This window comes from Musca autumnalis, unplaced genomic scaffold (assembly GCF_047663935.1).
Source record: "Musca autumnalis isolate F117 unplaced genomic scaffold, ASM4766393v1 scaffold_3, whole genome shotgun sequence".
In the NCBI taxonomy this organism is placed as follows: domain Eukaryota; kingdom Metazoa; phylum Arthropoda; class Insecta; order Diptera; family Muscidae; genus Musca; species Musca autumnalis.
In genome coordinates this window covers 254,344,575-254,367,022 of record NW_027411866.1, presented here as the reverse complement: position 1 = coordinate 254,367,022, position 22,448 = coordinate 254,344,575, and the positions used below count along the sequence as shown (strand labels likewise).

At 38.1% G+C, this 22,448-nt stretch overlaps 1 protein-coding gene across 3 annotated transcripts in view; it reads left to right on the top strand.

Annotated features, from left to right (window-relative positions):
* wgn (Tumor necrosis factor receptor superfamily member wengen) overlaps positions 1-22,448 on the top strand; it is a 92,657-nt gene that overhangs the window by 7,028 nt on the left and 63,181 nt on the right. For 2 of the 3 annotated variants that reach the window (XM_073977957.1, XM_073977959.1), the window contains exon 2: positions 16,471-16,578. The exons of the other annotated variant lie outside the window; for it this stretch is intronic. The gene's annotated coding sequence lies outside the window, so the exon portion shown is untranslated. The remainder of the gene's footprint in view (positions 1-16,470; positions 16,579-22,448) is intronic. 3 annotated transcript variants of the gene reach the window in all.

Here is a 22,448-nt window from a genome sequence, read left to right as displayed (position 1 = left end):
TCAAATATATAATATAAAGTTCATAGCGCCCTTGATTCGGCCATAACCCTTCAAAAACGATTTGTATCGATCGTACAACATCTCCTTAATATATAAATGCCGAAAAACCCACAAAAAATATTTGTTTGTATCCGAAAATAACGAAAGCCTGGGTAAAACTCGTAAAAACCGATTTTGAGCTATATCTCAAAAACAAGAGCTGATGGAGAAAACCCGGGACCGGATTTGAAAATAACTCGCCGATTTCATCTAGAAACAACTGCAACGTCGTCTGAAACATTCAACTTATTCAATTTTGTTGAGCAGTGTAATAAGTATAGGTATCTCATTATCTCTTCACATTTCAATTACTCCCATTTAATGATATCTCATTTGTCTCTCTTTGAATCTCTCCACCGTGTTATGTTTTTGTGAAATGTCTGTTGTTTAGTGACGTTTGTTCTTGAAGTGTAGGAAAAAAGAGCCGAAATTAAATTAAATTCAATCAAAAAAATATGTTTACAAAACAACAACAACAACAAAAACCAAAAGCATTGGGGACATCAACAAACACACAAATGATTGCCGCAGCAACAACGACAACAACAACAACATCACAAATAAATATTATCAACTATCTTTTGGATTTATGAAATCTGAAATCTGTGTAAACTACAAGTGCAGGTCGTGCAAATACAAATACAATAAACGAACGAACGAACGCGGCACATGCACAACAAACACACCGTCATCATCTCAATCTCAGGCAAACACAAACAACAACAAATGTTCCCCCATATATTTCCAATGGAGGGATTTAGTGATCTCTAAAAACCGGGTAAGAGATTCTGTGGGTGAGTGTGAATGTGTATCTCCTCCTCCATGACATGGAGCAGAGTATGCACTCAGAGATAGATGAATGGTCTTAATTTTTGTCTGATGTTTTATTTTTCTCCAAAATGAAAAGCCAGACTCATTTCAGCACTCATTCCGAGGAGCGTTCGAAACGGAAGGCCCAACATTAAAACAAATAAAAAACCGTTTCTACATAACAACAACAACAACTACGACAACAATTCAACAGGCGATTTATGTGTACATAATACACATATGTATGTATGTATTTACATATGGATGGATGTATGTACTATATGCCACACAGAATATACCATATTTCTACATGGAGCCGTAGCCGAGCGAGCCGTAGCATCATTCCGAGTGTAATTTGTGTATGAATGATGTTTCTTGTTTTATGTCATTGCTGATAATGTTGTTTTTAGTGTTGTTGTTTTGTTTTAATGCATTTCTTTTATGTGTTTTCTTTTTAGTTGTTCTTGTTGTTGTTGTTGTTTTGTTTTTTTTTTTTTCTTAAAAAAAGATGTGTGTATTTGTATATAAACATAAACGTATCCATATACCGAGAAGTTTGTAGTCAGAAGGACTACCCGATGTAAAAACTGCAGCGCGATCCGTAAAGTGACCTTAAACCGAATTTAAGCGCAAAAATGTTCAAGCTTTGTGTTGGACGTCCCGATAAGAATGTTTCAATATAGTCCATCCTCGAACTTGATACAACGTGCAACGTTTGGACGATGTCAGTTAATCATTTTGAATGCAGAGCTATGGGTTTATTATCAAAGAAAATGTGAAATTTGCTCATGAACTTTTTAGGGCAGTACCCGAAGGATTTGACCGATATAGTTCCTATATGAAAATGCTTTAAGTTTTAGAGTAATTTTGAGATGCAAAAACTTCAGAACTAATCGGGATTTTAAGAGTTATCGTGTACAGTTATTGCTGTTGCACATACGTATGTTCCCACAACATCCCCGAAGGGACATGGGAGGCTTATCTCATATCAATAAGTGCACGACGATTCATATTGGCTCAACGAGTCCGAACGGCATGTTTTGCGACACAACTTGTAGAGAAGTTTTACATGGCTGAAATACTCGGGATATGCCGCCAATATTACTGAGGGGTATTTTGCCACCGCTGAAAAATGTTTGATGTTGCCTAGCCGGGGAATCGAACCCACGACCTTCTGCGTGCAAGGCGGGTGTGCATACCATTGCACCACAGTGGCACACTCCTAAAGTGGTCTTATATAAATAAAGGACCTCCTAAAAGGGTCTTCTATAAATAGAAGACCTCCAAAAGAGTCTTCTATAAATAGAAGACCTTCTTAAGGTGTCTTTTATAAAAAAAGACCTCACAAAGGGGTCTTCTATAAAAATAAGACCTCACAAAGGGACCTTCAATAAAATGAAAATGTAAGGCAACATTACTCTGAGGGGATTTGCCATCCCAGAACATTTTGATGTTCTGGTCAGGGATTAACCACAGCCCTTCTTAATGCGAAACGGCTGTACTTACCACGGCACCACGGTGACTCCCGTTGTTCTAGCAACGTAAATATGTCCATTCGTATATCTTTTAGTTATCTGGTTCTCGTGTGTTAAGATTCAAATATTCTGCAACCTGAACTGGCTGCACCCATAAAGAGTGAGGAGACAGGAGTATAATGTCTTACGGCCAAAATCCACATGCAGGGCATGTGTTGGGCATTGTGCCATAAATTCGGGTCCGATACTGACAGGTATTGTAGGCACTCCGTTGTAGTCCTCAGATCGGTATTTGACAGATTTGAATATTCTAGCGTTTACATTTGCAGCTTACATTACCACACTGGCGCCGCATAGCTTAACACAGACCGGTCTTTTGTTTTATAAGAGGCCAACAAGTGCTGTCAACCAGCGACTTGAGAACCTTTTTCCTACTTCTGATCTTGCCGCAAATAGCTGTATCTTGCGTGGACGACTTAAATATGTTGCCGAACGTTATACCCAAAATATTGGTGTAGTTTGTGGTTGGAATGAGGACACCATCGACCAATAGGATCAGGGGGAGCCTCATTTCCAGCCATCTAGGTGGTGAACATTGTGGGAGTGGATTTAGCGGTGGATATTTTTATATCCACCAGACATAAGATCTTTACTAAGGCAGCTATGTAGACTTTTAACCTATCACATAAGTCATCGACGGTAGGACCCGAAGCCAAGATCTGACAATCATCCGCACACATTGCAATATCTATGCCGTCTGGAGAGTGCGAAATTTCAGAAAGATAGAGGTTAAACAGTTTGGGAGATATGATGAGGGAAGTCTTTTTTTATGTCCTCAAACAACTTGGCATGGTTGACGGTATCAAAGACCTTCTTAAGGTTAAGAGCCACCATAACTGTTCTTAATCCTGTACCAATGTTCCATTGCTTCTGGAGGTTTGACAACTTTTTCCACTAATGTTCGCGGAAGTTCGAAAGTAAGTTATCTAACTCTTGGGTCTTCAGAGTTTCTACAACGAAGCTCATCACGCTTATATGCTACTTCCATTGGCTTCTATACAATAGAAGATCACCGTAGGTGGCTTCTTTACCAAATAAGACGACCATAGGTGACTTATTTTGTATAAAAGACTGCCGCAGGTGTCTTCTTCAGTATAGAAGAAAACCTCAGGTGACTTCTTTAGTATAGAGGACCATCGTAGGCGTCTTCTATAGCATAGAAGACCACCATAGGTGTCTTCTTTAGTATAGAAGACCACCGTTGGTGGCTTCTTTAGTATAGAAGACCTCCGTGGGTGTCTTTTTCAGTATAGAATACGACCGTAGATGGCTTCTTTAGTATAGAAGACCACTGTAGGTGGCTTCTTTAGTATAGAAGAGCACCGTAGGTGGCTTCTATAGATTAGAAGATCACCGTAGGTTGCTTCTTTAGTATAAATACCACCGTAGCTGGTTTCTTTACTATATAAGACGACCATAGGTGACTTCTTCAGTACAGAAGAACACCGTAGGTGACTTTTTCAGTATAGAAGAACACCGCAGGTGACTTCTTCAGTATAGAAGAAAACCTCAGGTGACTTCTTTAGTATAAAAGACCATCGTAGGTGTCTTCTATAGGATAGGAGACCACCTTGGGTGAATAGAAGAGTATTTGATCTGAGTTCGGATATTCGACCAGTAGATATACTATGGCGGGTGACTGCAGCAGTGATGATGTCCCGGAAAATTATCTGGCCGTGGATCAGAGGGACTGGGCATCTTTCTAATGCGGTGATTGGTTAAAAAGAAACGAACGGCGGTCAGGGGTTATGAAATCGAATATACTATGGCAAGCGACTGCAGCAGTGATGATGTCCCGGAAATTATCTGAACTAACCGTAGGTCAGAGGGACTGGGAAGCTTTCAGAAGCGGTGATTGGTTAAACAGAAAAGAACGGCGATCAGAGGTTATGAAGTCGGGTCATCCGTTAACGGAGACGATGGTCGGAAGTTCCGATGGTCCCTCCATCTACTGCATCTTACAAATGTTGACATGTGGTGTGGATCTAGGAAACGGAACAGATCCATGGCCTGGGGTTCTTCTCTATCTATCTAGTCGGTTAACGGAGACGATGATCGGAAGATGATATGAACCGGATCAGCCTCGGAAGTGCACCCATTCCCTACATGCATTGCAAAAAGATTCATGATCTGGGGTTCTTTCCTATCCCGGCATGAGCAGGCTTGCCGCTCCTATGGTGAAAAAATATACGAACACAAACATGTTGAGATGACGGCCCCTGTGCATAGAATCGGCCACTGTGGAATTGATCGTGTACAATAGTTTTGGTGTTTGCAGGGAATTGTACCCCTTTCGGAACTTATTGATAAACAAGTAAAAAAGAATCAGTCCGCTTTGCCGACAGAGATATACCCTCAGCCTGTTTAATTTGAAACACTTTATTCCCAAAAATACTTATTTATTTAGGGGGTTTTCAAAATTTTGGGCGTATGAACCGATAAAAATGTGGATTAGGATTAAAGTTCAAAAGTATTGCGAAGGAGATACTTAAAGGAATGGACCGACATAGTCGATTATTGAAGTGAATCTTATTTTGGGAGTCATATATTTCCGATAGATATCGCGCCCACTAGTCATTTCAGTGGGTCATCGTACAACTAACTATTGGACTAGTATTCTGGATGTATGGACTTGTCCACGGAAAACATAATATCGCTTTAGTCAGGATGACAAGGAACAGCATCGGTATACATTTTCAGGATCTTCGAAGTTCGAACATACCCTTAACTGTACTTAGACACAAATGTTGAACTTTTGTGGGGGAGGAACCCTAAGGAGAGGATCGATATGGGCCATTTAAGGAGTTAACTAAATTTGGACAAAATATTAGAAGATCCAAATTGGTTGGCCCGTTCAATAGATAACATGCATACCGTTTTAGTGACCTTTTTTAAAAAAAATTGTACGGGAAGTTGTGGACCGGTATAGCCCATCTTCAAACTGAAACTAATTTTGCACAAATTATGAAAGCCCAAATTTTGGATCACATAGCCACTACATAGGGTGCCATAGGGATTTTTACACCTTTCGGGCTGTTTTCTCAAGAACTGTGGACTTGCCCCTGAAAAAAACTTTTACCGTCGTAATTGAGGCAGGGTATGAAAGTTGCTTCAACAATCAAAGTGATTCGAGCGCAGGTCTTAAAGTGAACTTATCTGAAATTTTGTGTGGGAGGTACCTGAAGGAGTGGACAAATATAGTCCATATCCGAAACTGATCTATATGTGGTAAATATATTAGGATGTGTAAAGTATGGACCAAATCGGTCACAGCCTTCGAGAGTTGTCGTGCGCACAATTATTCCGAACATTTTTGAACTTTTGTGGGGCAGGTACCTGAAGCAGTGGTCCGATATGTCTTATCTTCGAACTTAAACTTTGTTTGGACAAAATATTACGAAGGCCATATTTTGGACGGAATCGGCAAATCCGTTCGAGAGTTATCGTGCGCTCCAACCACTACACAGGTGTCATAGGGGTTTTTTGCAACTTCCAGGCTATTTGCTCAGGAAGTGTGGACTTGCCCCTTATAAAACTTGCACCGTCGTATGGGGGGCAGTGAATACAAGTTGCTACAACAAAAATCAAAGCTATTCGAGAGCGGGTCATAAACTAAACTTTTCCGAAATTTTGTGTGGAGGTACCCGAAGGAGTGGACCGATTGAGTCCATATTGGAATCTCATCTAAGTATGGTAGAAATTTCACGATGTGCAAAGTATGGACCAAATCGGTTAATCCCTTCAAGAGTTATCGTGCGCACAAATTTTCCGAACTTTTTTGGGGGAGGTACCGGAAGGAGTGGACCGATATAACCCATCTTCGAAGTTAAACTAAGTTTGGACAAAATATTACGAAAGCCAAATTTTGGACCTAATCGGTTGATCCGTTCGAGAGTTATCGTGCGCTCCAGCCAGCCAGACGGACGGACATGGCTAAATCAACTCCAAATTGTCTGAAACACATTTCGTCCAACCATACTTGGGGTCTAAAACCATTATTTCGATGAGGCACATTTTGCCCGTATGAAAGTGTATATCGACAAAAATTTCTAAAATCGTCTTTTCCATTTCAAAAAAATCAAAAAAAATTTTGATACTACATCTATGATTTTTGGTACATAGATTAAGAAAAAAATCGTCATTCCAAATCTGTTTTCGTTACCAACTATGATCGTTGCGCGCAAAAGATATGACCGTTTTAGTTATGCTAATTAGGAAAAATTCTAAAAAAATCGCGGCTTAATATAGTAAGCTGTTATATCCTATTATCGTTAACTGAATTCTCACCCTTTGCGATGATGCAAAAAAAAAAATTCGAAAAGTTTCAATGGATTCGCGAAAAATTAAATTTGTTAAATAATTTCACGTATTTACAAACCTATTTTTGAAATAATAGCGCTTATACTTACAAAAAATATATATAGAAAATTATAGCAGCATCCAGACATTGTGAGGAATAAAATGAAACCTAAGTCGTGAAGTTTGGAGCTATAGTATTCATGTTATTTGCAAAAATACAAAGAAAATGTTACGAAAAAAATAAAAATCATGTTATTCTAATTTTATTTTTTTATGGTTTTATAGGAAAGGTTGAAATAAAAATGTTTGAGTTCTTCGTCATTTTCGTCCAAATTCCACGCAATAATGAAAATATTCCGTTGCAACAAATTTTTCGCTTATAGTTTTCCTATTGGCGAATATTATTAGAACCTTATATTAAATCACAAGGAATTCCAATTGTGGCATAACATTAAAATAATGTTATATTGAATATTACAACATTTGAAACGCATATAAACCGCGTAATAGTGGAAATCACAAGATGCGCATCCGATTTTCCAAAACTGCGAATCAATCCCTCTTATTTGATATACACTTTGTGAAATTCCATTTGGCGACCACGATGTAGCATCAGTTGCATGTTAGGGTGCAAAAAACAGTAAAATGCGCATAATTTCCACGAAGTAAATTTGCATTTTATGCGCATCCGATTTCAATGATCACCATTAAAAAATACATCATCCTATGTCATTTCAATGCAATCCATCAAGAACCGTGGATGTAGCATCGCACTCATTTTTAAGAAAAAAGCTGTTATATCTCCGGATTCGCGAACGTTTTTCAAAATCTGTTTTCGCACATTTTAAATATGCGTTTCGCTCTATTTATCTAAGTAGGAATAACACATCTAAAACGCGTCTAAATACGAGATATTTTCAAAATTATTTTTTGCAGATTTTCGAAATTTGAGGGGTATCATATCCGCCGATCTAGTGGATGGATTTAGACGCGCAAAGGCTTGTTAGATTCAAAACGTAAAAAAACTAAATTCACGCTGGTTTCCACTGAAATCGAATGGCATTTGTAAATTTTGAATCCAAAAAACTGGTTTTTTAGAACAATTTACGCACAAAAATTTCGACTTTAAGCTGAGATTGTTGTGAACCTTTGAAGGCTACACGCCCGAGTTATACATCAAAAAATGCGTAATCGCGAGTACTACAATCTCATAATCAGCTTTTAAACGAGTACAGTTGCGCGTCCCGATTAGAGCAAAAATTCAAAAAACCCAATTTTTCAGTCTTCAAAATGTCAGCATCCGTTTGAGATTGATGCGGTGGCTATATTAAAAAATCATACATTAGAAACTTCATCTCTGAAGTGTATTCTTTAACTTCTTCTTTGAACATAATACTCTACATTGTATTTTAAAGCCACTAATTGAAAATTGACTTAAAAAAAACTAGTTTCCTTCAACGATTTTTTCCTATTTTTTTACATTAATATGACCACAGCTTCCGCTCAAATTATAATTTTAAGAAATCCATCGGTGAATCGTGCTAAAACAGTTTATTTTACCTAAATGCGTTCAAAAGTTATGGTATATTACAACAATTCGCGAGATACAATACCTCATACCTCAGTTTCAACAGAAGTAAATTTTCTACAAAAAGGCCGATATACTCTCGTTAGCATAAATGCTGAGGGTATAAAAATTGTAGGGTTGTAATCAGGATCATAAGGATCTTCGGTAAAAATGTAAATATGTATGGACTTAAGCCGATGCAGATAGACTTAATCGAAAAAAGATGGACATAATCGGATGCAGGTTTTTGAGAGTTAGTGTGCTCTGCAGTTATTTTATCTGGTGGCCTCAGGAAATTTTACAGCTTTCGGGTCATTATCTCAGAAAGAATGGATTTACCCTCGAAAAAAAATATACCGCAGTAAAACACAGGCAGACTTCCGAAACGACAGTTGCTTTGTAGTCGTGCATGAAACTAGGGTTTCTTAGATGGAGTTCCATACTAGAGCAATTTTATGAAATTGCAGTAGTGGGGAACTCGATCTAAGAGCCCCTAGTGTCATACACGACTGCAAAGCAACGGACATTTCGCAAGTCAGCCACATATTGTTGCCTTAACCATATTATATTGTCAAACATTAAATATATGGTTGAGGAAACAATATATATTTTTAAAAACTTTCAATATATTGCTCCCGAAATGTATGTTTGCTCTGGCGATATTACTTCTCCGCGTGTAAATGTAAGTTTTTTAAGAGTTCTTCTTTATATTGACGTAGGGGATGGAAGATACCAAGGAACGGTCCTGACCGGTTTTAACATGGCAAAGCCCAGGATTTATCTTGGTCCCTCTTTCATCCCAAGTGGACACTGACCTCCCCGTGGTGTCACCTGGGGAACTGCCTTTAACACCCGTTAAAGGTAGTGAGCTAACATGTGCCGCGCGTTCACCCATAAGAACGTTAAAAACTTGGGTTTGGGCGTCGGGTTAGTAACCCTCCCCTAGAAAAAACAGCCTACTATGAAAAAACGAAAGAAAAGAAAAACAAACCCCTCTAAAGTTGACGAACCCCGCAAACGTTTTAAGGACCATGATCTGCGAATCTGCACCTGGAATGTTCGCACTCTTTATAGAGAAGGTGCAGTCTTCGCATTGGCAGACGTACTTGAAAAGTACAAGACCGATATTACTGCCATACAGGAAATACGATGGATTGGGAAAGGCGTCACAACAACACCTAAAGGTGACGCACTGTATTATAGCTGCCATGACGTAAAGCATGAGTTTGGTTGTGGATTCGTAGTTAGTCGGAGACTAAAACATCTTGTATCCAGCTTCACTCCAGTGAATGAAAGACTTGCTGCAATTCGAATAAAAGCTAAATTCTTCAACATCAGCTTTATTTGCGCTCATGCTCCCACTGAAGAAAAGGACGAACAGACCAAAGATATATTTTACGAGTGCTTAGAAGAAACATATGACCGTTGCCCTGCCCATGACATTAAAATCATTCTAGGCGATTTTAATGCCAAAATTGGAAAGGAGAATATCTTTGGCCCAACAGTCGGGAAATTCAGTCTCCACAGTGAAACATCTGACAATGGTATGAGACTGATAGACTTTGCAGCTGCAAAAAACATGGTAGTTAGCAGTACCAGATTTAATCATCTCGATATTCATAAGGGCACCTGGCTGTCTCCAGATCAGAAAACAAGAAACCAAATTGATCATGTTGTGATAGATGGAAGACATTCATCGAGCGTGTTGGATGTACGATCGTTCCGAGGCGCAAACATTGATTCGGACCACTACCTTGTTGCAGCAAAGGTACGCACCCGCTTAAACGTAGCAAACAAAGTACGAGCAGACACAACACGAAAGTTAGACATCGGTAAGCTGCAATCACAACAGATAGCCACAGCATATTCCACTCAACTAGCCCAATTGCTTAATCAAAGCCCTCCTCATCCCGATAACATATCAGCGCAATGGCAAAGCATTGCCCACTCCATGCAAACAGCCGCAAAATCCATACTTGGATACCAGAGACCTCCACCAAGGAATCCATGGTATGATGAGGAGTGTCGTGCTGCCACCGAAGAGAAAAATGCGGCATATAAGGCTACTTTACAATCCGTAGCAACGCGTAGCGCACGAGAGAGATACAGGGAGAAAAGGAGAGAGGAGAAACGTCTTTTCCGCAGGAAAAAGAGAGAGATGGAAAAGCGGGAGTGTGAAAAAATCGAGATGTACAGGAGCCAGAATGAAGTCCGAAAATTCTACCAAAGAGTCAAGCATCAAACTGATGGCTTTGGTACAGGCACATCCTCCTGTAGAGACCAGCAAGGTAATTTGGTAACTGATACAGATAGTATACTCTGGATATGGAAAGAACATTTTTCAAATCTGTTGGTATCCAATAGCAGCGAAGAAGACGAAGATACCACAGTCCCAATCCCAGAAGATGGTATTGAATGTATACTGCCCAGCCAAGATGAGGTAAAGACAGCAATAAATCGGCTGAAGAATAATAAGGCAGCAGGGGCCGATGGCTTACCAGCCGAGCTGTTCAAAACCGGAGGCGACACGCTGATAAGGTGTATTCATCAGCTAGTTAGCACCATCTGGCAGGAAGAACGAGTACCCGACGATTGGAACCTGAGTATCCTGTGCCCCGTCCACAAGAAGGGAGATAAGACTGTATGCTCTAACTATAGGGGCATAAGTCTACTCCCTATTGCCTACAAGATCGTGTCAGGGATATTGTGCGAACGACTAAAGCCAATGGTCAACGAGATTATTGGACCATACCAATGCGGCTTTAGACCTGGCAAGTCCACCATTGACCAGATATTTACCCTGCGGCAAATCCTGGAGAAGACCCAAGAGATGCAGATCGACACCTACCACCTTTTTGTCGATTATAAAGCAGCCTTCGACAGTCCGCTGCGCTCAAAGGTATTCCAAGCCATGTCTGAATTTGGTATTCCCGCAAAGCTCATCCGGCTTTGTAAAATGACTTTAACTGACACGAGGTCCTCAGTTAAAATAGGAAAGAACCTCTCCGAAGAGTTTGGTACCAAAAGAGGTTTCAGACAAGGAGACAGCCTTTCGTGTGACCTCTTCAACATCCTGCTAGAAAAGGTTATACGAGAGGCAAACGTCAAAAGAAGTGGCACAATCTACACCAATAGTCACATGTTACTTGCTTATGCTGATGATATAGACATCATGGGTCGATCAGTAAAAGAAGTAACTGATACCTTTATAAAGGTCGAAGGAGAATCTGCTAAAGTGGGTCTGGCGGTAAACGGTGAGAAGACCAAGTTGATGGTGTCGACGCGCAATGCGTCCATTGAGCTCGGACCGACTGTGGAAGTTGGTTCCTATAATATTGAGGTAGTAAAAGACTTCGTCTACCTCGGCACCTCCGTCAACACAACAAACGACATCAGTTGTGAAATAAAAAGAAGAATTGTATTGGCCAACAGATGCTACTTTGGATTAAGTAAGCAGTTTAAAAACAAAGCCACATCTCGTCAAACAAAAATAACGCTCTACAAAACACTGATACTACCCGTGCTGATGTATGGCTCCGAAGCCTGGGTACTTGCGCAAGCAGACATGGCAGTGCTTGGTGTGTTTGAGAGAAAAATTCTTCGAAAGATCTACGGACCAATCTGCGTTGACGGTGAATATCGACGTCGCATGAACCACGAGCTGTATCTGCTATACAACGACATGAATATTGTTAAACGTATCGAGATGCAGCGATTGCGTTGGCTAGGCCATATCATAAGAATGAGCGATGATGAACCCGCTAAAAAGGCGTATGAATACATGCCACATGGCGGTGCACGCAGAATTGGCAGGCCAAGGAATAGATGGCGCAAACAAGTGGATGTTGAGATGAAAAGGCGCGGTATTCCAGAGAGCAAAGCAACAAATAGAGAGGAATGGAGATCTCTTCTTAGTTCGGCCTATAGAACAAATGTTCTGTAATGGGCCAGCTAAGTAAGTCTTTATATTGAAAACGATCTATAACAGATTTTCTGAAGAAGAAGGCATGTCTACGGTTGATTTTGCCTTGTCGTACATTTTTATTGGTTTGAAAAAAAAATCGCCAAAGTTCTCTTATTTGCAAATCGGACATCACAGAAAATCAAGATTTGCCATTTTTTGTATTTGAAAACAAACGAGTCAAAGAATAATGCTTCCAATGTAGTCTCCGTATGAAATGCGTGTTCTGTATTTGTATATCTTTTTACTTTTTTTTTTATACCCTATACCACAATGTGGAAAAGGGTATTATAAGTTTGTTTTGGTAAAAATTCATGTAACACCGCGAAATATTCGTCGGAGACCCCCAATGTGGTATACCAATCTTCATATCTCGACGAGATAAAGCGATTTTGAGATGTGTGTCTGTCCGTCCGTCCGTCCGTCCGTCTGTCCATTATAAATTGTAAACACGCTCCAGGCCGCAATTATGGACCGATCGTCACGAAATTTTGTATGGAGGTCGGGTTCAGATCAGAATAGATCCCTATTCTTATTGGTGATGATCGTGAAATATTTAGCGGGTGAAATGGACCAAAAACATAATATTTATCCAATTTTCCAGCGGCTCTGTAGGTCTCAATAATAGTCCGATCAACGCGTTATTTTAAATAAGGTAAGAGTATATCCCAAAGGAGAAGCCTGCAATTTGAGATGGCGATCGGATAATATTTAGAGGGTTAAATGGACCAAAACTTTTGTGTGAAAATTGTGAAAATTTTTAATATACAGGTTATATCTTAATTCCTGGAGGTGACATTCCGGACAAGTGAGATATACTTGAAAGTGGAACGTTTGACCTTTCAATTGATGCCAGTTATGTTGGTGTCCATGATCAGATAACAGAGTTACAGCCTAATATATTCCGTTATTTGTTTGTGGTGTAATAATAAAATCGCTAGAAGTCGCAATTATACATAAATAGTCACAAAATTTGCCACCGGATAAGAGTATAGGTCGAAAAAGATGCCTACAAGTTTGAATGATGATCTGATATTCTTTAGCGGGTGAAATGGACCATTACGTTTGTATGAAAAATATAAAAATTTTATTTTTGTCCGATATTTTAATTCATTGAGGACATATGTATATATTTCGCAAAGTAGCCTACATATGGAAAAAAACTCTGATGTAAATTGCAATAAAGTGTTTGCTAGATAACGGGCCTACTGCCTAATATATAATGGGTTCTGGATAGAGAACCACATTTTTATCCCATGCTATATATTGTCTCTCCAAAAGTTTATGTAACACCACGAAATATTCGTCCTAGACCCCTTCTTTGGTATGCCAAAATTCATATCTCGACGAGATTTAGCGATGTGTGTCCGTCCATTAAAAATTGTAAACAAGCTTAAGACCGCAATTATGGACCGATTGTAACGAATTTTTTAAGGAGGTTGGATTCGGGCCATAATAGAAATTATTAGTTTTTGTTGACGATTGTGAAATGTTCAGGGGATGAAATGGACCAAAAACAAAAATTTAACCAATTTTGTAGCGGCTCTGAAGGTCAAAAAAATAACCCGCAAAATTTTAAACAAATTTGAGTTTATGATGAAGATGAAGCGTACAAACCAACGTGAAGATCAGATAATACTTAGCGGGTTAAATGGACTGAAACTTTAGTGTGAAATTGGTAAAAATTTCAATAACGTAGTGGTTAAACATCAGAAGTAGTAGTACTACATAAGTGGGTTTCATTACATTTTAGTTTGTGCGAACTAAATTTTCCTTTCCTGCTACAAAAATTTCTTTGTCATGCTAGATAACTTTTTGGTTTTGGTCATAAGTATTATACATTACATCTCTGATATTTGATAATTAAATTTTCACAATCATTGAAAAGAAGTTCCGTGGAGAGCGATTGTTCAGGGATAGTGGTATAGGGTATCCCATAGTCGGCTCCGTCCGACTATAGACTTTTCTTACTTGTTTTGTTATATACCGAGCCCCATATATGTACCATAAAAAAACGCACACAGATTGTTTTTCAGACAGACATTTGTACATAAAAAAATTAAACAACATCGAAAAAAGAAATACGTGGATGGATGCTTGGATGGATGGATGTCAGAGAAACATAAAACTGTTTCATTTGTTACACATTCACAAAAATTAAATTTTAAAACGTTTCTTTTTTTGCTGATGACGATGATGTTGTTGTTCTTAATACGATGGTGCTGGTGAAGCCGAACGACCATGATGCTGTTGATGATCACCACCACCATCATCATCATCTCATCGCCATAATGATGCTGGTGGCAATGGTTGTTGACGACGGCGATGATCTGTAATATTCAATTGTCATTGGAATTAGTGTTGCCGGCTTCTTTTGAACAATTGTTGGGCTTTCCTTCAACTTGGAGGTCCTTGAAATTTTTGTATATAATTTCAACTAAGGCCAGATTAATACTACAAGAGTTTTATTAAAACGCCTTAGCTAAGCTTTCAATTCCTTTGAATATCTGTCAAATAAATGTCGGAGTTGTTCAAAACACTTGTTTAAGGTGCCAGGGGAAATAATTGCTCTGTTCCAGAACCTGCAAGAAGCTACTATTTTTTACTACGATAACATTTTTTCCTTTATGTTATCGGAAAAAATAGTAAAAATTAGTAGATTCTTCCAGTACTGGAACAGACCAAATGTTTAAGTGTTTTATTAATTATTTTTTAAACTAGGGTGTATCTTTATCGGATATAGGCAGTTCTTTAAGTGTTTTCTTCTCAAAGAATCTTTAAATATGTATATACATATGTACATAATTTTAGGTATGTAATTATTTTGTATTAAACATTTATTTTTTCATTCTTCAATTTTGTTGAGTTTCCATCGTTTGATTTTAAATGGCAACATTTCTTCCAATTCCATCAAACAAACCAAAACATTTGTAAATAAATAAAAAAAAACTCAACCATCGTCCGATTAACAAGCCCTCAGTTAAACATTTTCGTTTTTGGGGTGATGTTGTCTGACACACAAACAAGACACACAGATACAAATAAATATGCCACGCATAACCATCATCGGCACATCATAATGATCGCCACTTTTGTAACAATCGAGAGAGACATACGAGCATTCATGACATATTCTTGGTTGCCTCACACTTTCTTCAGAACTTTTATAAAGTCGCACGAGAGGGTGGTGAGAGGTTTGCAATGGCCACATTAATCCCAAATTTCTGATCATGAGTGATTGATTGATTGCTGCTGATTGATGATTGACAAGCATGCATGCAAAAAAAATCCAAGAACGCAATTTTCCTTAATCTGTTTTCTGTCTTCAGAATTTGAAATGATTTTTCTTGTTGACTGATCAAAGTGTCTTTCTTCTTGTCTCTTAGAATACAAAAACGAGAGTGTGTCAATTCCGGTAAATTTGTTTTCTTTTTTTTAAATTAATGAGAGGGTATATTTAGAAAATTGTTTTTGATGAGGTCATCTAATGAAGGGAAAATGAGGGTAATTTTGATAGAGTAATGATGAGAAATGACGTTACATGCAAATTGATGTTGAGGAAATATTGTAGAATTAAGTGGGTTTTGGAGTTGTTCGAAAAGGAAAATTTAATAAAAATGGAATAAAAGAGTGTGGATGAGTAATGAAGACATGAAGCTTCTTGATGCTGTGACAGGCATTGGGTTTGTGTTTTAATTGGTCGTTAGGTGTGGGACGTTTTTAGAACTATCCATTTCGACCGGGCATAGAGCGTAAATAGACCACCCATAATCTCAGGAATTGTAGAATTGCCCACAAAAAAGTGTACAATTTTAATCAGGACCACAAGTATTATATTCGGTAAAAATTTCAAGATGAAGAAGATAAGTGAACATTTTCCAACTTTTATAGGGAAGTGTGTAAAAATACATATGGTTGCCTTTATCATATTAGCAAACTCAAAATATATTGTTGCAGCAACAAAATAAATTTTTACAAAGTTACAATATTTTTCTAAAAAAATATGATTACTATGGTAACATATTTTTGACTAACCATATTATCTTGTAAAACAATATGTATGGTTGCAGTAACAATATATATTTGTAAAAGGTTGAAACATATTTCGGAATTGTAAATTTTGATTTTTTTGCTGTACTGTCATATTGGCATTGACCTCCTACCATACATACTACATTTTCATTTTAGCGATAGAGTGATTTTAGCCTTAAATTTCAATCACACAATAAGTTATCAACACACATTTTATCTATTTCAAGGTGTGAAAAAATAACAACCAGCTTTAGAATCTCACTGCAAAATTCGCGTAATACTAACCACAACGGACATGTGTCAATTAACCTCAACCAGACAAGTTGCAAATAGAGGTGAGTGATAAATTCCACATTTGTTTTGTATTTTTAATAGCATGCTAATGAGTGATGCGAAACAATGAATGAATATACATACCTAGATTTTGAATGATAATGAATGAAATGTCCAAGAAGGCATTGAGAGTGTAGGAGATGATTATACCCAAAGCCTTTAGGTCAGTGGTGAACGAAATCGCAAGAGAGGGAAATCTAATATTGCATTTTTATACCCTCAGCCTTTAGGCTATGAAGGGTATATACACTTTCATACGGGCAAAATGTGCCTCATCGAAATAATGGTTTTAGACCCCAAGTATGTTTGGACGAAATGTGTTTCAGACAATTTGGAGTCGATTGAGCAATGTCCGTCCGTCTGTCTGTCTGGCTGGCTGGAGCGCACGATAACTCTCTAAGGGATAAACCGATTCGGTTCAAATTTTGGCTTTCGTAATATTTTGTCCAAACTTAGTTTAAGTTCGAAGATGAGCTATATCGGTCCACTCCTTCCGGTACCTCCCCCACAAAAGTTCGAAAATGTTCGGAAAATTTGTACGCACGATAACTCTTGAAGGGTGTAACCGATTTGGTCCATACTTTGCCCATCGTGGAGCGTGTACCAGACTTAGATCAGGTTTTAATATGGACTCAATCCGTCCACTCCGTCGGGTACCTCCCACACAAAATTTTGGAAAAGTTCAGTTTAGGAACATCTCTCGAATCGCTTTGATTTTTGCTTTAGCAACTTGTATTCATTGCCCTCCATACGACGGTATAAGTTTCATCAGGGGCAAGTCCATACTTCCTGAGAAAATAACCTGAAAGTTGCAAAAAACCCCTATGACACCATGTGAGGAGGTTGGAGGGCAAAATAACTCTCGAACAGGTCTGCCAATTCGGTCCAAAGTTTGGCCTTAGTAATATTTTGTCCAAACATAGTTTAAGTTCGAAGATAAGCCATATCGGTCCACTCCTTCAGGTACCTCCCCCACAAAAGTTCAAAAATGTTCTGAAAAATTGTGCGTACGATAACCCTTGAAGAGAGTGGCCGAATTGGTCCATACTTTACACATCCTAATATATCTACCAGATATAGATCAGGTTCAAATATGGACTATATTTGTCCACTCCATCCGGTACCTCCCACTCAAAATTTCGGATACATGTTCACTTTAAGACCTGCTTTCGAATCACTTTGATTTTTGTTGAAGCAACTTGCATTGCTGCCTCAATTGCGATGGTAAAAGTTGTTTCAGGGGCAAGTTCATACTTCTTGAGCAAACATCCCTGAAGGTCTAAAAAACCCCTATGGTACCATATGTAGTAGATGGAGATCCATTCTTTTTAGTATCTCCTCCGCAAAACTTTTGATATTAAAACCTAATCAACATTTTTGTCAGTTCAAACGCACAAAATTTTTAAAACTCCCTAAATACATGCGTTTTTTGGAAAAAAAATTGTTTCAATATACACAGGCTGAGGGTATATCTCTGTCGGCAAAACCGACTGATACTTTTTTACTTGTTCTTCATGTTTCTTTCACTTATTTGAAAATATTTTAAACTTAAATGTCGCCTTAATTCGTTAATAATCGAAAATAATAAATTTAATTAAAACCAGCGTACGTCAAAATACTTTTAATAACATTTCCAATCGTTTCGTTTCGTATTTTCATAGGTACAATACAAAACGAAACATAACCCACGCTGGCGGAGTTCGCTGCTTAGTTTCGTTTTGTTTACATTCGTGAGTGCGAACAAAACGAAAATCGAATAAATCAAAAAACGTTTGGTGGTTGATAAAATGTTCACTGTGATATGTTGATGTTAGTTTATAGGGTTATTAAGCAATCACATGTGTGTGTGTGTGTCTGAGTGTGTCATTGGCCATAACGCACGGCAAACGTTTGCCAAAAATTCTTTTTGTTTCTTTGGTGAATGAAACAACTCGGCAAAGCATAGCCGAAGTACATTTCAGCAAACGTACTGTTTTCATTTTTTTACATTGAAAAGTTTGTGGTTTTGTTTTGGTTGTCAGAATGAAACGATTCAGAGAAGCTGACAAGTGTGTGGCTTTGTGTGATTGGTACGGGAATCGTTTTGTTTGTTTACGTTCATTGATTAAAACATTGCATAAACGTCGATTTGTTGATGGTTAAAAAAAAAACAAAGAGAAATTAACACCAACTTTAAAGTGCCTAATGCTCATGACTGCTTTAGGTTAAAGAGGGTGCATATACTGTGATACGATCTAAAATGTGCTTTAACGAAATAATGCTCTTGCACCAAAACTATGTTCGAACAAAATCCGTTTCAGACAAATTGGAGACTGGCTAACTGTCTGTCTGGCTGACTTTGCACATCGTAATATTTTGTCCATATTTAGATCAACTTTCTCCAAAAATGCTCAAACTTTTTCGTTAAAATGGTGCGTAATGGAAGGGAGTAACCGAGAGGGCCAGACATAGATCAGGTTAGAATATCGACTATATCGGGCAAAGCCTTCGGATATCTCAGGCACAAAATTTCAAAATTTCTCAAAAACAAAACTCAAGTTAGGGGCACGTATCGGATCGTTTCGCAGTTGCTTGACCGCGCGAAAAAACTATACATGTTTTTCGTTAAAATTGAAAGTTTGACTTTGACAGTTCATATTAAAACCAGAGTTTCGTAGAAGAGCAGAAAACTATGCAACATTTCTTAACAAAAACAATTCCGAAAGTAACCCAGGGTGTGACCATTCAGATAAATGTAATCCTTGTGAATCTGTTTACAATGACATATTTTTTTCTTGTATAATGTACAAAAAATGGCTAGTTGGCACGAAAACTATTGAAACGAATGAGTCTCAAAATTAGATTCAGTTCAAAGATGGACTACCTCCTCCGCAAAAGCTCTTCAATCCAATTAAAGGCTACTTTTCCGATCGTGTTGAGATTTTAATAACGATTAGTAGTTGTGATCATGACTATAATATGCTTCCTGATATATGTTCCAATATTTAGAATCACTCCTTCGGTCTTTGTGTTTTATTCTCCATACTTCTCTCGACAATGGCTCCAATGTTCCAAAAACTACACCCATGTAGGAATCTAGCAATATAAGAAGGTTTATGGTTTAGGATAAATTCAAATTCCAGTGAATTATCCCAACACTGGACATCTGAGCAAGATATTCGTCTGTCAAAATACAAAGAAAAGTGTACATTAATACAATTTCGAAATTTTTCACGTTATACGATTCATAGACTACTCTTGTTTGAGATCTTGATGGTATTTCAGTAAATTTATCTGTCACAAGCATCTTTTCTTAATACCAGTTTTCTTCATTGGCTGACCTTTCCGCCACCAACTCATCAAGTTCGGTTTCTGTTGACAGACGGGCCCTCTACAAAACCTCCAAAGTTTTAGTTAGCCTTCTCACAACTGCCCTCAAAGCCTTGGCCTCTCGCACTGTTTCTTAATTGGGCGCCACAATTTTTTTCTGGGCTGGCCTAACTTTACGAAAAACAATATTGAGCTGTTCTTTTACTTTCGTGGTTAGTTGGAAGGCATCAAACGTCCAACGTTTGTGTAAAGTTTTGCGTCATTTCTAGTAAATTAATAAAAGACCAAGGTCAACATAGTTCGAATTTGTCATTATTCTTTTATCAAAAATGACACAAAACTTTACTCAAATGTTGGATGTGTCTTCGGCTTAACATAGCTTTTGTGAATTGTAAACAGACCTTTAACTTTATAAAATAACTTTAACATGCGAGGTCTTTTATGGATGGAAGTCCGTTAAAAGGAATTTTATCACATGTTCTTCAGTATATAACGAGGGTACATACACTTTCACACGGGCAAAATGTGCGAAATAATGGTTTTAGACCAAGTATGTTTGGACGAAATGTGTTTCAGACAATTTGGAGTTGATTTAGCCATGTCCGTCCGTCTGTCTGGCTGGCTGATGCGTCCGATAACTCTCGAACGGATGAGACGATTTTGGCTTTCGTAATATTTTGCCCAATCTTAGTTTAAGTTCGAAGATAGGTTATATCGGTCCACTCCTTCCGGTATCTTCCCCACAAAAGTTGAGAAATGTTCGGAAAATTTGTGCGTACGATAACACTTGTAGAAAGTAACCAATTTGGTCCATACTTTTTACATCAGGGAATTTCTACCAGACTTAGATAAGGTTGCAATATGGACTCAATGGTTCCACTCCTTCGGGTACCTCCCACACAAAATTTCGGAAAAGTTCAGTTTAGGACCTGCTCTCGAATCGCTTTGATTTTTGTTGTAGCAACTTGTATTCACTACCCCCCATACACCGGTACAAGTTTCATCAGGGGCAAGTCCATACTTCCTGAGAAAATAGCCTGAAAGGTACAAACAACCGCTATGACGCCGTGTGTAGTGGTTCGAGCGCAAGATAAATCTCGAACGGATCTGCCAATTCGGTCCAAAATTTGGCCTTCGTAATATTTTGTCCAAACATAGTTTAAGTTCGAAGATTAGCCATATCGGTCCATTTCTTCTGGTACCTCCCCCACAAAAGTTCAAAAATGTTCGGAAAATTTGTGCGCACGATAACTCTTGAAGGGAGTAACCGATTTGGCCCATACTTTGCACATTGTAAAATTTCCACCAGACTTCGATGAAGTTCCAATATGTACTTAATCGGTCCACTCCTTCGGGTACCTCCCACACAAAATTTCGGAAAAGTTCAGTTTAGGACCTGCTCTCGAATCGCCTTGGTTTTTGTTGTAACATCTTGTATTCACTGTCCCCTCTACGAAGGTACAAGTTTCCTCAGGGGCAAGTCCATACGTCCTGAAAAAATAACCTGAAAGTTGAAAAACAAACCCTATGACACCATGTTTATGGGTCGAAGATAATTCTCGAACGGATATGCCGATTCCGGCCAAAATTTGGCTTTCGTAATATTGTTTCCAAACTTAGTTTAAGTTCTTAGATAAGCAATATCGGTCCACTCCTTCAGGTACCTGTTCATTCAATGTTCAAAAATATTCAGAAAAATTGTGCGCACGATATTTGTCCACTCCATCCCGTACCTCCCACACAAAATTTTGGATAAGTTCACTTTAAGACCTGCTATTGAATCACTTTGATTTTTGTTGAAGCAACTTACATTCGCTGCCTCAATTACGATGGTAAAAGTTGTTTCAGGGGCAAGTCCATACTTCTTGAGAAAACAGCCCGAAGGGTGTAAAAACCCCTTATGGCACCCCCATGGTCTATGTAGGTCCAAAAGGTACTTTTCCGCAAAATTTTTGAACTTTAATCCTAATCAACATTTTTGTCGAAACCCCTAAAACCCCTTTGAAACCCCCTAAATGCATAAATTTTTTGTGAAAAAAGTGTTTCAATTTGCACAGGATGTGGGTATATCTCTGTCGGCAAAGCCGACTGATACTTTTTTACTTGTTTTATACATAATTATGTAAGAAAATGTTAAAGAGAAACAACTCTTTAAAGTGAATGAAATCTTTGATGATGACTATCGACGATATTCAGAATATCGGCAAATAAAAACTAAAAACCGAAAACGTTCTATTTTTAATTCATAATGACCTTAAGCCAAGAAATAGAATACGGTAAATACAAATGTAATTTCAAAGGGTGATCTGTAGAAGGAAGCTTTGAAACATTACCTTTACACTTTAATTTAGCTTCCTATCTATTCTATCCGTTAACCATCTGCCAGTTTTTTCTTTACAAATTACAGTAGAACTACTTGTAATTTTAATCGAAATACTACCAACACCTGCATAAATCATTTTCAATTGTGTAAAAACAAAGTCGGCAAAGAATAATAAAATATTCCGATTAAATTCAGATACATCCTCATTTGTGCAATAGATAGCAGCAAACCGAACAACAG